This window comes from Callithrix jacchus, chromosome 11, assembly GCF_049354715.1.
Source record: "Callithrix jacchus isolate 240 chromosome 11, calJac240_pri, whole genome shotgun sequence".
Taxonomy (NCBI): domain Eukaryota; kingdom Metazoa; phylum Chordata; class Mammalia; order Primates; family Cebidae; genus Callithrix; species Callithrix jacchus.
In genome coordinates, this window is record NC_133512.1 from 98,347,501 (window position 1) to 98,363,998 (window position 16,498).

The following is a 16,498-nucleotide window of genomic DNA, read 5'->3' on the forward strand; positions in this document are numbered from 1 at the left end:
AGCAGTTGAAGAGCATCAAGAGGTCCCCGCTTCAAATCCAGGTGTCACCTACAGTTTACTCGTTTTTGTCCAGCAAGAGTATCTTGCTTCCTTCCTCTCCCACCCCTCAAAACCCAGCCTCTTGGACTGTAACTTCTTAGTTGTCTGTGACAGAGAAATAGGATGCAGCAGACAAGCTTTGCTAGCCTCACAATGACTTTTCTAGAAGGTTTTCTGCAGAAACCCTATGGGGCATTTAAGTAAGTTTGAATCCTGATTCTGCCTCCTGCCACCTGTGTCATTGTTAGCAAGTCACTGAGTCTCAGGATCCTCACAACCAGGACAACTGGGGAACTGGGGTCCTCGCAAGGCGGCCACGTGTGGACAAACCTGTATGTTATACTACCCGGGAGCTCAGCTTCCACCAGTTTGCAGCTGCGACATTGCCAAGGCCTCCGCCCACCTCTTACACAGGACTTGCTTCTGCTCCCTCTGGCCTCTCACTTGCTGCTCTGGTTGCTGCCTGGGCCCTTCCCTCCTGCCTTGGCTGCTTCCATTTCTGCTTGTGGACAATGCATCCAGGGCATTGCATCCAGGAAATGTCCCAATGTGGAAATGCGGCTCTCACCACCCGACACAAATGAAACACATTCTTTCCAGAGAGACTCCCCCCGCACCCTGAACACAATGACCTAAGGGGAACAATTACCCAACCCAGACTCTGGGCACTCCGCAGTGACTGCCCAGAGACTCCCGTATCCTTTCCCACACTCCGTTCAGCCCACCCCCACCACCCCTCATCCAGCATCCTCAAGAGGGAGGGGAGGAAAAGGAGGGGAGCCTGGAACTTTCTTTCCACATGTACATGGGTGGAGGCAAATGGGTGCGTCTGGAGGGATGGCCCCACTCCACGAGCAAAAGCCTTCCTCCAGATATCAGTTCAAACTGCCTAGGGCAATCACCTGAACAAAATCATCTCTGGTGCAAAGTCCTATGACTTTTCCTCCCACTCCACTTATTTCATCTGCAGCTGGGATCTATTTAAACTTCTAACTTCCAGGCATACCTAACTTTTTGGCTTTGATGGGGAGAAAACTGACTACGTAGAATAATAGTAAAAAAATAATTTATTTCTAAAAACAAATTTTCAAAATAAAAATATGAATAGTAAGAACACTGCAAGTCCTCATGGCGTCCCAGCTGGGGTCCTCTGTATCTCACCTCCCCTGCTTCCATCTCACCTCACCTTTCAGTCCAGAAAGTTACCAGGTCCACTCTGTTGCCCAGACTGGAGTGCAGAGGCCTGATTACAGCCCACTGCAGCCTCAAACTCTTGGGCTCAAGAAATACTTTCAACTCAGCCTCCTGAGTAGCTGGGACTACAGGCGTGTACCACCATGCCAGGCTGATTTTTAAATTTTCTGTGGAGATGGGGTCTCACTACAATGCCCAGGCTGGTCTTGAGCTCCTGGGCTCAAGTTATCCTTCCACCTCGGCCTCCCAAAGTACTGGGATTGCAGGCATGAGCCACTGCACCTAGCCAAAATCTTATAGATTTTTATTCCAAATTTTCATCCACTATCCTACCCCAACTGCCACGGCTTCATGTTCTTTTGCTTGAATCATTGTAACTCTAAAGTCAGATCCCTGTAACTCCTTCCACTGGACTATCCTATCCAATGTGGTCACCACTGTGAGATTCCTGAACAATCTGAGCAGATTATTTTCATCTCCTGAATAAAACCCTTTGTGGATCTTCAGTGTTCAAAGGACAAAACATAAACTTCATCCCATGGAACTCATGGCCCATGACAATTTAGACTTTGCTGCATTCTCTAGCCATTGTGCCCTCACTGCCCTCCCATGGCCCACACTACACTTCCCACTGCTCCCCTGATGCACATGATTCCTTGCCCAGCCTTTGTTTATACTGCATCCTCTACCCAAAATGCCCTTTTCTACTTGCCTTCTTCACCTGGAATTTTGATTCGCTAATGCTGCAAAACAAATCACAGCAAATCTTAGAGCCTCAAACACTAATCATGTCTCACTTCCATGGTTTCTATTGGCCAGGAATTCAGGATGGGCTCAGATAAGCAGTTCTCATTTAGAGATCTCTCCTGCAGTTGTAGTTGTATGTCAGCTGGGGCTGTGTCATCTGAAGGCTTGACTAAGGCTGGAGGGCCTACTTTCAATGTGGCTCTCTCCCATGACTGGCAAGCTGATGCAGACCATGAGCTGAGGGCTTCAGTCTCTCTCCACATCAGCCTCCACAGGGTTGCTTGAGCATCCTCACAGCATGGAGGCTGGCTTCCCCCAGAGTGATAAATCTAAAAGACCAAGGTGGAAGCTGCCATGCTTTTATTGTCTGGCTTCAAAAGTCACACAGTGTCACTTCCATGGTATTTTGTTTCTCTCTTTGTACCAAGCACTTTCTGACCTTCAGTCAAATTCTCTACCTCTGGGCCATCCTCTTGACCTGCTGTGACTTCACAACTGCCACCTTTTTACTTGTGAGGACATACCGAGGACTTCAAGCTTGTTTTCAGGAGCTGGCAGCACCAATTCTATGTAGTGGTCTTTTTTACTACCATGAACCACCCCTTTCTTGTTTTCACAACCTTTCAGCCTACTCTTCCTTGGTTCCAAGGCAAAACATGCATTAATAGCCTCATTGAAATTTAAGAACAGAAAGGCCAATCAACCCTCCTTGGTTAAACTCAACTGACATTTTTTATGAGTATTTGCTGAGTACCAATGCTCCAGAAATACACAGATGAGGAATATTTGAACATTTCTCCTGCCTAAGACATGCTCAGAGCCAGATGGAAATAATGCCAACTGTAACATATGTGTTACAGTTCCAAACAAAATCTTAAACTAAGGAGAAAAAAAGAGAAAAAGCAACTCAACCTGAGGCCAGGGAAAGGGAGAAAAGTCTTCAAAAACATGCCCAATGCAAGTGGCTCATGCCTGTAATCCCAGCATGTTGGGAAACTGAGGCGGGTGGATCATTTAAGGCCAGGACTTCAAGACCAGCCTAGCAAACATGGTAAAATCTCATTGCTACTAAAAATACACAGATTAGCCAGGCATGGTGATATATGCCAGCAATCCCAGCTATTCAGGAGGCTGAAGCATGGGAATCACTTAAACGCAGGAGGTGGAAGTTGAAGTGAGCCGAGATTATGCCACTGTACTCCAGGCTGGGTGACCGAGCAAGACTTCATCTCAAAAAAAACAAAACAAAACAAAAAAACTAGCTGAGAGGTCACCTCTACTGCGAGGGATGAATGTCCGTCCAGACAGTGGGGTTGGGAGGTGTGTTGGATGGCACATTAATAGACATGCCGGACCATGGAGAGCACACAGTGGCTGGAGGGCACATGTGTGCCTGTGAGGGTCTGTGGGGGCTGGTGGTATGGGGGGGGAGCAAGAGAAACAGGGAGGGGTGGAAGACAGAGGTGAGCACAGTGGAAAAGTAGATTGACACAGGTTGTGGGGAGCCTTGTATGTTGACTGTGCTTTGAAGCTTTGACATTTTAGACATCTTGGAGTTTGCTGAGGATTTGAAGCAAAGGAACCACAGGTTCATATTTGTTTTGCAGGCAGATGGTGTCAGCAGGCAGAGGCTATGTGGGAGGAAAGGGAGACAAGGGCAACTTACTAATATTTGTTGTATTGTTGAGGCTGCTGCTGATGCTGTTGTGAGGTTGGGAATGGGGTTTTAATTTTTTTCCTTAGGAACTGTTTTATTCATTTTAACTGAAAATATAAGATGTGGCCCTGGGAATACTGCCTTCCAGAGAGGTGGGATCCTAGCAGCAGCCTCAGGGATGCTCTGGCCCCCAAGCTCCTATGCTGCTGTTGCAGTGCCTGAGCAGGACCTGGAAGTGCCTGGACAAGATCTGTCAGCACCTGGGCAGGACCTGGAAGGACCTGGACAGGATCTTATGGCACTTGGGCAATAACTGGACAGAACCTGGGCAACACCTGCATAGCACCTGACAGACCTGGCAGCACCCAGGCAGGACCTGGGCAGTATCTGCTACCAACACAAGCCCAGAGTGGGTCAGTTCAGCTGATGAGGTCACAGTCACTGCTACAGTCTCTGACCCTGATGGTTTCTTTTCATGGCTAGTTTTTTCCTTTTCCTTTGGAAAATTAAAGCATAACACAGAGAAGACTGCACAAAACCTCATGTACAGCTCAATGAATTAAAACAAAGTGAACACGCTTGGTAACCACTCCACTGGCTGAGAAAATAACACAGTAGAAACTCAGAAACCTCCTGCAGGACCCACGTAGGCACTGGCCTCTCCTCCCCAAAAGAATCAAGCTATTCTGGCTTCTCTCACCATGCATTAATTTTACCTGTTCATGAACTTTATTTAAATGGAACCATAAACTATATGTTCCTTTTTGTCTAGCTTTTTTTCTCTCAATATTCTATTTGTGAGTGCTGTGGTGTAAATGTCTGTGTTCCCCCAAAATTCTAATCCCCAAGGTGATGGTATTAGAAGGTGAGGTCTTTGGAAAGTGATTAGGTTGTGAGAGTGGAGCCCTCATGAATGGAATTAGTGACCTTACAAAAGTGGCTGGAGAGAGAGAGACCCCTCACCCCTTCCACCGTGTAAGCATACAAGAAGAATGCAACCATCTATGAGCCAGAAATGGCGCTCCTACCAGTTACTGCATCTGCCTTGATCTTGGACTTCCCAGCCTCCAGAGCTGTGAGAAATAAATTTCTATTGTGTATAAGCTCTCCAGTATATGGTATTTTGTTATAGGGGCTGGAATGGACTAAGAGAGTGAGATTCATTCATGTTATTGCATGAAGCTATAGCACATTCATTTTAATGCTGTATAAGATTATATTGGGCTAATAGTACAATGTATTTATCCATTCTATTCTTTATAAACATTTGGGTTATTTTCAATTTGAATCTATTATGAATGAAGCTACTATGAATATTCATGTATGTGTCTTTTGGTGCAAATTTCTTCTTTTGTGATTTAGTTTTTATTTCATAATCATAAACTTTACTCAACTCTGCAATCCAGCTAGGTATGGAAGGGAACAAGGAAAACATGGAACCCAAAGGGAACTGCAGCGAGAGCACAAAGATTCTAGGATTCTGCGAGCAAATAGAAGAATGGAGGGGTCCTCTCCTGAGCTACAGAAGGAATGGTCTGGTGGTTAAGATAAAACACAGGTCAAACTTTAGTTGTCCACAGTCAGCAGTGGTGATCTTCTTGCTGGTCTTGCCATTCCTGGACCCAAAGCACTTCATGACCTCCACAATATGCATGCCTTCTTTCAGCTTGCCAAAGACCGAATGCTCGCCATCCAACCGCTCAGTCTTGGCAGTGCACATGAAAAACAGGGAACCGTTTATATTGGGTCCAGCATTTGCCATGGACAAGATGCCAGGATCTGTATGTTTTAGGATGAAGTTATCATCATCAAATTTTTCCCTGTAGATGGACTTGCCACCAGTGCCATTATGGACTGCAAAGTCACCACCCTAACACATAAACCCTGGAATAATCCTGTGAAAGCAAAAACTCTTATCACCAAATCCTTTCTCTCCAGTGCTCAGAGCATGAAAGTTTTCTGCTGTCTCTGGAACCTTGTCTGCAAACAGCTCCAATATGTTAACACAGATTATGTTTATGGATTAGATGAGCAGTCATTTCTTGGTTTCCAGATCCCTTACCTCGAAGGAGACGTGGACCAAGGGATTGCTGTCAATGGCAATGTGAAATAACACGGTGGGGTTGACCACGGCTGATACTGGCAAGGCAGCGTCTGCAAAGCCAGTGCACATTTATTCTGAGCCTAATCCTAGGAGAGGGTTTTCTAGTTCATAGGGTGTCTATATCTTCAACTCTAGTGGATAATGTCAGCTTCAGTGGGTAAACTTGTGCAGGTTTATGCTCACATCAGCAATATAGGTTTTTCCATTACATCATCTGGTTACCAATACAATTATTGTTAGTTTTTTTCTTTTTTAATTTAGGCATTCCTAAATTAAAATGTGTAATGTTTCTTGTGTTGTTATTTTGCATTTCACTAGTTATGACAGATCAGACCCCTTGTCTTGTGTTTGTTGGTTACATTGATAACCTTTCTTTGGATAACCTTCTTCAGGTCTATTGTCCATTTTTGTATTGGTTTTTTTTAAATTGATTCATAGGATTTCTTTATATATTCTGAATAAAATCTCTTGTTAGTTATATGTATGCAAATAACTTCTCCATCTCTATAACTTGCCTTTCAACTTTTTAATTAATTTATTTATTTATTTTGAGAGAGACCATCTTACTGTGTCACCCAGCGTGGATTGCAGTGGTGTGATTATGGCTCACTGCAGCCTCTACCTCCTGGGCTCAAGCTAAACTTTGCCTCAGCACCTCAAGTACCTGGGAACACAGGAATGTGCCACCATGCCAGGCTAATTTTTAAAATTTTTTGTAGAGATAAGATCTTGCTCCATTGCCCAGGCTAGTGTCCAGTGCCTGGATTTAAGCAATCCTCATGCCTCAACCTCTTGAAGTGCTGAGATTATAGGCATGAACTACCGCATCTGGCCCCTTTCAACTTTTTAATGGCAACTTTTCATAAACAAGCATTTCTCATTTTAATATAGTCTTATCAGTCTTTTTACTTTATGGTTCTTCTTAAGGCCTGTTTAAGAAATCTTTGCTTCCTTTGAGAGCAGAGAATCTCTTCTGTTGCCCACTAGACAGTTAATTGTTTCGCCCTTCCTATTTGGATCGGTAATTCACCCAGAATTGATTTTGTGTTTGGTGCAAGGGAGGGGTCCAAGTTTCATTTTCCTATGTTGATGTCTCATGGGCTCAGAAGCTTTACTGACAAGCTGTCCTTTCGGGACTGCTCAGGAATGCCACTGCTACTTGCATTATAAATCTAGAATCCATAAGTGTGCGAGTCAATTTCCGGATTCCTTTGGATTTCTGTTCCTTTGGTTTGCTTGTTCTTCTTTGTGCAAATATACCATCTTAATCATAACTTGCAGACAATATTTTTAACAATATTTTTATATGTAAGAGCAATTCCTCTTATTTTGTTCTTGAACATGAGCTTGGATATTCTTGGCTTTTTGCATTTTCAATGTAAATTTTAGAATCAGTTTGTGTTCATCTCTTCCCTCCATCCACCATGAAAAACTGCAGTCATTTTGATTTAGATTGAGTTGAATCTATATAGAAATTAGTGTATTTATGCTGTGTGTGTTCCAATCCATGAAGATGATATATCCCTTCATTTATGTATTTCTCTCAGAAATTTCTTTATCTCTGTAATATTTTATCACTTTCTGTGTAGAGAGATTATTATAAATATATTCATTAGATTTACCCCTAGATATTTGCTATTTTTGATTCTGTTATATTTTTAAGAGTCATTTTCCCACTACTTATAAGTCACTAACTTGCTAAACTCATATATAAATTCTAATGATTTATCTGTATATCCTTTTGAATTGTCTAGGAACTCTGGCACTCTTCTGTGAATAAGATTAACTTTTTACTTTACAATACATATATGTCTACTTATTTTACTTGTCTTGTTTCAGTTACTATGAACTTCATAAAAATGTGAATAGAAGTATTGATAGGTGTCATGCTTGCCTATTCCCAATCAGAGAGAAAGACTTTTTTTTTTTTTTTTTGAGACAGGATCTGGCTACCACCCAGGTTGGAGTACAGTGGTCCCATCATAGTTTACTGCAGCTCAGAAGCCTGGGCTCAGGTGATCCTTCCACCTCAGCTTCCTGAGTAACTGAAACTACAGTCATATACCACCTCACCTGGCTAACTTTTTGTTGTTAAAAATTAAAATCTTGCTTTGTTGCCTAGGCTAGGCTCCCACCTCGGCCTCCAAAGTGCTCAGTTTAGAGGTTCACTGAGCCACCATGTCCAGTTGAGAAACATTTTTATATTTTATCGATTGGTTGATATCTATTGGACATCCTTTATTAATTTAAGAAAACTCCTTTTTTGTGGGGTTGGGGGACGGTATCTTGCTCTATCACCCAGGCTGGGGAGCAGTGGCACAATCTCGGCTCACTGCAACCTCTGTCTCCTGGATTCTAGCAATTCTCCTGCTTCAGCCTCCCAAGTAGCTGGGATTACAGGTGTGCACCAACACGCCTCTCTAATTTTTTTTTACTTTTAGTAGAGATGGGGTCTTACAATGTTGGCCAGGCTGGTCTCAAAGTCCTGACCTCAGGTGATCTGCTGGTCTCGACCTCCCAAAGTGCTGGGATTACAGGCGTGAGCCACTAAGCCTGACCCCTTTCTCTTTTTATATTAAGATTTTTATTGTTATTTTATTATAATGAGTGGTTTTTAAAATCATAAATAGATGTTTAACATTATCAAGGCTTTTTTCTGTATCTATTGGGATTATCATATAATGTTTTTTCTTTCCTATGTTAATGTGGTGATATTAACATTACCTTGATTGATTTACAACTGTTAAGTCAACATTTCTAGAGTAAACTCAACTGATCAGAATGCATTATCTTGTTTATGATTTGCTGCACTGCAGTACTTTTTGAGAATTCATAAGTGATATTGGCCTGTAATTATACTTTTTTTATAATGTCCTGATAAGTTACAGGTTATTAAGGTTATGCTGACCTCATAAACTAAGTTGAGAAATTCTCCCTTTATTCGTATTTTTTGGAAGACTTTGCATAACAGAGGCATTATGTCTTGTAAAATGTTTGGTTAGATTGATTGGTGAAGCCATCTGGGTCTAGAGTTTTCTTTGGAAAAGGAAAGGTTTTAAAGTATGGATTTAATTCCCTTAATAGTCATAGGAGCATTTCCATTTTCTATTTCTGCATGTGTCAGTTCTGTAAATTGGTGTTTGCTAGAATGTTACCAGTTTATACATTCCATTTTTTAGTGTAAAGTTGTTTATCATATTTTAACTTTGAATTTCCATATGATCTGTGTTACCTCTAGTAATTCCCTTTTAAATTCCTACCAGTAGGTATGTTTACATTCTATTTTCTTTGTCTTCAAAAGTCTTGCCAGAGATTTCTGGCCTTTATAGATCTTTTCAGAGAACCAACTTTTGGTTTCATAGATCTCTATTGTACTTTGCTTCTTAGTTCAGTTTTGTTAGTCTGCTTTTTAAATAGTTATCCTAGAGGGCATAGAGTGCATGCTGAGCATGTCAACATTTAGTACTGAGGGTACATTTACCGCCCCCTCCATGACATTGCAAGAACCTTAAAACACTTTAAGTCCTTGTATTCTTATCTTGACTTATGTAATGTTGTTGTATGTTGTAATTATCTATATATTTTAGACTATGTTAGACATAATTATTGTTTTATACTCTCAATATTTATTTACATTACACACATATTTATTCTTTTTTTTTTAAGGAATCTTATTGTATTGCTCAGGCTGGAGGAAGGTGGGGTAATCTTGGCTCACTGCAACCTCCATCTCCTGGGTTCAAGTGATTCTCATGCCTCAGCCTCCCGAGTAGTTGGGAATACAAATGCCTGCCACCATGCCTGACTAATTTTTGTATTTTTAGTAGAGACGGAGTTTCATGCTAGGCTGATCTTGAACTCCTAGCCTCAAGTGATCCACCCGCCTTGGCCTCCCAAAGTGCTGGGATTACAGGTGTAAGCTACTGTGCCTGGCCAACACACCTATTCTTGGTATTACTTTTTTGCCCTTGCATATTCAACATTCCATTCATCTATCCTGAAGAATACTTTTTCTGAAGAATAATATTTCCATAGGGAAGTTAGCTGATAAATATTGTGTTTTTCCTTGCTCAAAAAAATCTTTATGTCATTTTCAGAGCAGGGATACAGGCTATTCTAAGAGGTATATCTCCTGAAAAACAAAATCAGATTAACTTACGTGTTTTGCTAGAGGAGATTTTTACTGAAAGGACAAAGAGAATAGGAATTAAAATAACAGAAAATATCATCCCAGTTCAGGAGTGCTGAGTGATTTCACAGACCTGAGGATGTCGAAAGCTAAATATCTTCAGTGACAGAATCCAGAGGAGAAGCAGACTGCCTCCCAAGGTGACCCTAACCCCAGAAGGCTCGGGAATTGGAGGCAGCAGAGCCCAGCGGGTGGACCTTTGTCATGGAACTGGAAACAGAAGCCCCAGTTGAAATTCTATTTCCAAAGCGGTAAGACTCCAAATCCTTTCTGCCATGGAGTAATCCAGGTGAGAGAGAGGTTTACTCCTTGAGAGGCTGATCCAGAGGAGTCCAGACTCAGGAGGCTCTGTGATGGCTGCTCAATGAGAAACAGTGGAATTCACTCACCCATTCACCAAGCATTTGTTGAATGGATACAGTGTGCATGGCACAGTAACACAGCTACAGTACCAGACAAGACAAAGTCCCTGTCCATTCTAGAGAGGACTAAGGGGAAGACTATATGCTAAACTGTGAGACTTAATCCTTCCCCTTTCCCTTCCCCTATTCTGTGACCCCAGCTCACTGGCAGCCATATTATACTTTCTGGCTGGAGACGAGCAGTATCATTTGGAGTTTTTACACTTTGCATGTGATCTGCAAAATCAAGCTTTTCTGGATTTCTCAACTACCAAGCTATCCACCAACAAGTGCCACCCATACTCAGAGAGAACCTAACCAGCATCAGGCATCTCACTCTCAATTTACAAATAGGTAATTAGAGATCCACAGACTTTGGAGGCAGCATCTCTAACATGAAAAACATAGATGAAAGCAAACAGAAAAAGGAAAAGAGACAATACTAGGAGCAGAAGAAAACTTAAAATGATACGTGTGTGTCGTTGCTATCCTCAGAGAGGTAAGGACAGATTTTGCATGAAAATCTGAAAGGATTCAAACGTATGAAAAGGGAATAGGGTAAAACCAGAAAGAAATTCAAAGAGTAAGAAAAAAGGCCTGAACATTTAAAATATGACACAGAAATTAAAAATCCAACAGAAGGATTGAAAGAAAACTCATCCAGACAGTAGAATAAAAAGACAGTGATTTAGAAAATCCAACTTTCAAAAATCTGTTGGAGGATTTAGAAAGTCCAACTTTCAATGTCCAAAAAGGAAGAATTCAGAAGACAGAGAAGAGAAAATTTCCCAGAGCAGAAGGAGTGAGTTTATAGATGGAGAGGGCTCAGCAAGCACCCAACACCAAGACTCGCACCAAGGGACTACATTGTGAAATTGCCAGCTTTTAATGACTTTCTGTGGAGAGTTGGGGGGAAAAGGACAGATTCAAAGCATAGTGAATCAAAATCGCCTTGGAATTCTCAATTGTAACATTGAAAGTTAGGAAACAAGAAGGCAAAGTTTTTGAATATTGTGCAGAAAAATGATTATCAACTCTGGGTATGAAATTTCCAGACTAACGACCAACTGAGGATGATGTTAGAAGAAGGTACTTTCGGAGACCTAAGGTCCCAGGAAGCCGCTGGAGGATGCACTTCAACACACGAGCGCTGGTGACTTCCCAGGCTGGTGGGGAAGAGAGGTCCCCAAGTGGTGGCTGGCAGCAGGCCCAGAGAGCCTGAGACAGTTCAGAGCGATTAGGGAGGTATGTCTCTGAGAAAAAGAAAAAAACCACACTGATAAGTAGAGATTCACTCCTCTTTCAGAGATAGCGGGATGATTAATGAAGTTTGCACGAAACTTACCAAAGAGGTCACCATAAATTCCCAGGAAAACAAAGAGCTGTATGAGAGTGAAAATCTAATCAGAGGACACTATAAAGCCCAGCTGTTAAAAACAAAACAAACAAACAAAAAAAAACTTGTCTGATCATAATGTAAATGCTAACTATTGAGTTGAGAGACTAGAGGGAGAGAAAATGTGAGTGTGTGTACGCAGGGGTGTGTGTGTGTGTGTGTGTGTGTGTGTGTGTGTGTGTGTGTCATGGGGAAGAAAGAGGCTTATACAAGAGCTAAATTCTTGTCTTCCATCATAGGAAGTTAGATAAAATTTAAAACTGAAAAAAATGAAGAAATAACAGTATAAGCCTGTTCTTCAGACCAATGGAAGAATCCATGGGGAAATGCTAAGAGTTTAAAGTGGCTGCCTTTGGGGAGCAGGGATTGTAGGCAGACGGGTGAGATGGGGCTGCCAGTTTTTTGGTTCTTGTTATAAGCTTTATAAGCTTTTTTCTTTTGTTATTGTGGTGAAATATACACAACATAAAATTGGTTATTTTAACTATTTTTAAGTGTATTGTTCAGTTGTATTAAGTACATTCACACCATCTTGCAACCAACACCGACCATCCGTCTCCAGAACTTTCTCATTTTCCCAAAGAAAAACTGTCTGTATTAAACACTAACCTCTCATTGTAACCTCCCCACACACCCCGGCAACCTCCATCCTACTTCTGGTCTCTGTGAATTTGACTGGGCACCTCATATGAGTGGAATCATCCAGTATTTGGCTTATTTCACTTAAGATAATGTCCTCAAAGTTCATCTATGTTGCAGCATGTGTCAGAATGTCCTTCTTTTTCAAGGCTGAGTAATATTCCACGTATGTGTATACTATGCAAACTTTTAAAGTCACACACATTGTTTTGATACAAAAAAAATGTTTAAGAATTTTTGTGTGTATATTATTTAAAACTTGGAAGAAAGAGAAGCCACGTATGTCTGGCTAGATTTGGGAGAATTAAAATGTCCAAGACATTGTATCTGTCAGTCATTGCAGAAGGGCTGCTTGAGCATATTTTCACCACTGACTGCATACACTCTAAGAAGAGGATCATTGATACAATGGGCTATGGAGAGCTCAGGGTTTGGATAGGTGAGGACAGAGTGACACTGGGAAGAGTGGGAAGTTGGGCAAGTCAAAGACAGAGCTTCTAGAGTCTCTGTGAACTATGAGGCAGGGAGCAGGGTCTATGTTGAGAGAATCCAGGAGTGGCTTAGCAAAGCCAAATTCAGGATTGGACCAAAGGAGCTGGTTGGTCTTGGGGGTCATTTATGGAACTGTGGGGTGGCCTGGAGAGCTCCAAGCCTCCTTCTGGAGTCTGCCTCTCTAGACGCCACAGCACAAGGGGCCCCAGATGTGCACACATGCCCTGGTCAGTGCTAGAAAGTGTAGCTAGAGGTTTTTACCTAATCCCACCATGTATTCATCACTGCTTCACACAGAGGTTTACTGCCTAGATCCTACCCTCATCTTCACCCCCCAACACACACGCAAGCTTACACCTGGCCCCACTTTCACCCCTCCCCACCTATGGAGACAATTTTCGCAAGTAGGACAGACTCCCTGTAACACGTGGAAGGAAACTCATGCAGGGGATAAGAAGGTCTTTCCTTCTCTTATTTTCCAGATGAGAAAGCCAAGACTTGGGAATATCATGAAGCTTAGTTGAGGCACAAACCATGGAGGGGCAGAGGCAGGCCCGCTCCCTGCAGCAGGGATGTTTCAACCACATTCACCTCTCCTCTTAGCAGCACACACACACAAATTTTCTCCCAGGATGAACAACACCTTTACAAAAGCATGTGCTAGACAGATGGTGGTGAATCTTCACCACTTCCTCTCTGGAAGGGTAGTCACCATTTCCCCCTCTGGGGCCACCCCTTCTGTCTCCTCATTTGTACCAAGCAAAGAGGGGAAAATGTCCTCTGGATTCAGTTCAATGTGACTTGGTGCTTAAGATCACTGGCCTTGACCTTGCAGGGCCCAAGGCTCCAAGGCAGACTCTCCATTTATTAGTGGGTGGCCTTGAACAAGTTCCCTAACCTCTCCAAGCTCCAGCATCTTCATCTATAAGCACCAAAAAGAGAAATTACCACCCAGCATGGCTGGGAGGGTTGTGCGTGGATAGTTTCCAGCACAGAGCCCAGCCTGTCATCAGTGCCTGCTACACACTGGGCATGACTGGCCATGACTCAGGACAATACATGCAGCCTCTAGACCCCACATGGTGCTACCTGGCTGTGTTGTTGATTAGCTGTCTCCAACGCAGAAGGACACAGAAAAGATCATTTTGAAGTCCTTTCTGGTTGTAAGAGTCAGCATTTTTAGCCACAGACTTGGAAAGGGCAGCCAGATGGCTGTGGGGCATCCAGGGGCCAGATGGTGAGGAGGCGATCCCAGCAGGAAGGGAAGCAGTTTTCAGGGAGGAAGTTTGCCAGCTCCTGGGATGTGCAGAATACCAGACATCATCGGCGCTGTGCGTCCTCAAGACTCTAGCAGCATTTGTCTCTTCGTGGCCATCCAACATCCTTTCCCTCTTCCTATCAGGACCTACGCCTCTTTTGGGGGACCGTCCTCTTTCCCTTTGGGTGTCTTTTTGGTGGGATAGTAAAGCAAGGTACACCCCTTTACCCCCGGCACAGGTCAGACAGTTGTCCCATGATAGGCCAAACACTTTCCTTGGGGACCTGCAGCCTTGAGCAGGGCAACCCAGGGATGGATGAAAAACCAGCAAAGTGGAGTGTTCAGTGGTGGCAGCTACTAGAGTACCAAGCTCTCCGCTGTCCGGATGACCAAGCCGCTCTGCCTCCCGCCGGCTAGCTCTCCAGCCCACCAGTCACTCTGTGAGTTACCTGATAGCTGCACTATAAATGTCTTTTTGCTTGAATTATCCAGAGTTAATTTCTGTGGGCTGCAACCAAAGAATACAAACTCATACGCAAGTGAAATCATGCCAGTGGGGAAGTAGCAATCTATTGTTATCCTTTGTCCCCATGGCTCAGGAGTGTCAATCTTGACTGGTAAATGATTATTGGGATCATGAATTTCTGCATCCACCCATGAGAAAAACTGACTACTGTGGGAATTGCCTCCCTGCCATAAGCAATGAGATAACTGGACAAAATATATAAAACAATGGCTTTCAGACACTGAACAATAAGCAGAGGAGAGCAGGGAGAAGGCAAACAATGGCCCCGCAATGACCAAGCCCCGAAACGCCCCGGCTTACTGCCTGTGGTCTACAGGAAATCAACACAGACCCCAGGGGTCTCACTGAGTTGAAGAGGCAAAAATAAGACTTCAAGGAGGCCAGGGAAGCTGGAATTTGCAGGTGAAAGTGCCAGAGAGGAGGAGGCGGCAGGAAGAGTTCTGGGAAACTGCAGAGAGGTCCCGAGCCGAGGATGAGTGTGCCTGGAGGGCTGTTCTCATTTTCTGTTGGTTCATGACGAATCACCTTAGAGGCCTCAATGGCACAAACTTATTATCTCACACTTTCTCTGGGTTGGTGTTCTGTGCCTTCTTAGATTCTTTGTCTCTTTGGCCTCCATTCATTATAGGGCCAATTATGTCAACTGTGTTTTCTTAGGTTCTGTATTGTTGATGCTCTGGCATCTGTGGCTTCACTGACTTGGCAGAGACGGCCCATCTCAAGGTTAGCCAGTTCTTAGAGACAGCAAAGGGCTCACCTGGGAGAACACCTTCTATATGCAGACTAACCAACCCAGAGCCCATCCTCCAAACCACCTCCTTACCCAACTCCAACACACCACGGCAGTATTCCCTTACTCTAAATCACTCCAGGGCCAGGTATCAAGACGACTAGGAACAGCCTCTATGCCCCTAAGACTCTCCGGGATTATTCACACCAGCCAGTCCTAAACTGATGGCCCTGCTCTGCCTTGCCTTTCCCAGGGAAACGTTCTGGCCCATGCTTTCCTGTCACTTCTGTTTTCTGACCAAAACTGGTGCTTCACCCATGTGGCTCTGCATGGTGGGGCATGCCCCTTCTGTTGGATAATATGGATAATAAACACCTTTCAATGGCATTGGACTCTGTGTTGTCTCTCAGTCACCTCCATAAATTAAAATCTCACAGGTACAAGTAAGACAAAGGTTCAGAAATATCTTAGCCAGTCATCTCCTTATGGCCTCACAAGGCTGAAATCGAGGTGCAGCCAGGCTCAGGCTGCGGGCTCTTTTCCAAGCTCATTGTTTTGGCAGAATTCATTTCCCTGTGGCCATATGATTGACATCACTATTGCCTGCTGACTATTGGCCAGGCACTTAGGGGTGGACCAGGTCCTAGCCACATGGTCCTCCCAGAGAATGGCAATCCACCTTTTCAAAGCTAGCAGGAGGATCCCTCTCTTCAAGAAGGACCAGGACCTTCTTTTAAAGGGCTCCTCTGATTAGGTCATACCTACCCAGGATAATTTCCTTTTCATTTTATTATTTATTTATTTTTTTAAAGGCCAAAAATTTCCCTTTTTATTAATCAGTCAACTTATTAGAGACCTTAATCTGCAAAATGCCTTTACCTTTATAATATAATGTAACCTAATCACGAGAGTGAAATTTCATCATATTCATAAGTTTTACCCACAAGGAAAGGAAGAGGATTATATGGGGGTGCATATATTCCAGGGGGTAGGAATCTTGTTGAGAGCTGAGGGTATCTTAAAATTTCACCTAGACAAGAGGAAAATCTTTAAGTCCAAAAGAGAAAAAAAACACACCAGTAGGCAATAGGGCAAACTCCTAGAGTTCACACAGGACCAGAAGAAT

General features: G+C 43.2%; 1 protein-coding gene across 1 annotated transcript in view; it reads left to right on the top strand.

The window, feature by feature from the left end:
• The window catches only part of LOC108592918 (uncharacterized), a 27,313-nt gene extending 19,752 nt beyond the window's left edge, over window positions 1-7,561 (top strand). Inside the window, exon 4 of the transcript XR_013524166.1 lies at window positions 5,044-7,561. The gene's annotated coding sequence lies outside the window, so the exon portion shown is untranslated. The remainder of the gene's footprint in view (window positions 1-5,043) is intronic.
• Window positions 7,562-16,498: the final 8,937 nt, after the last annotated feature.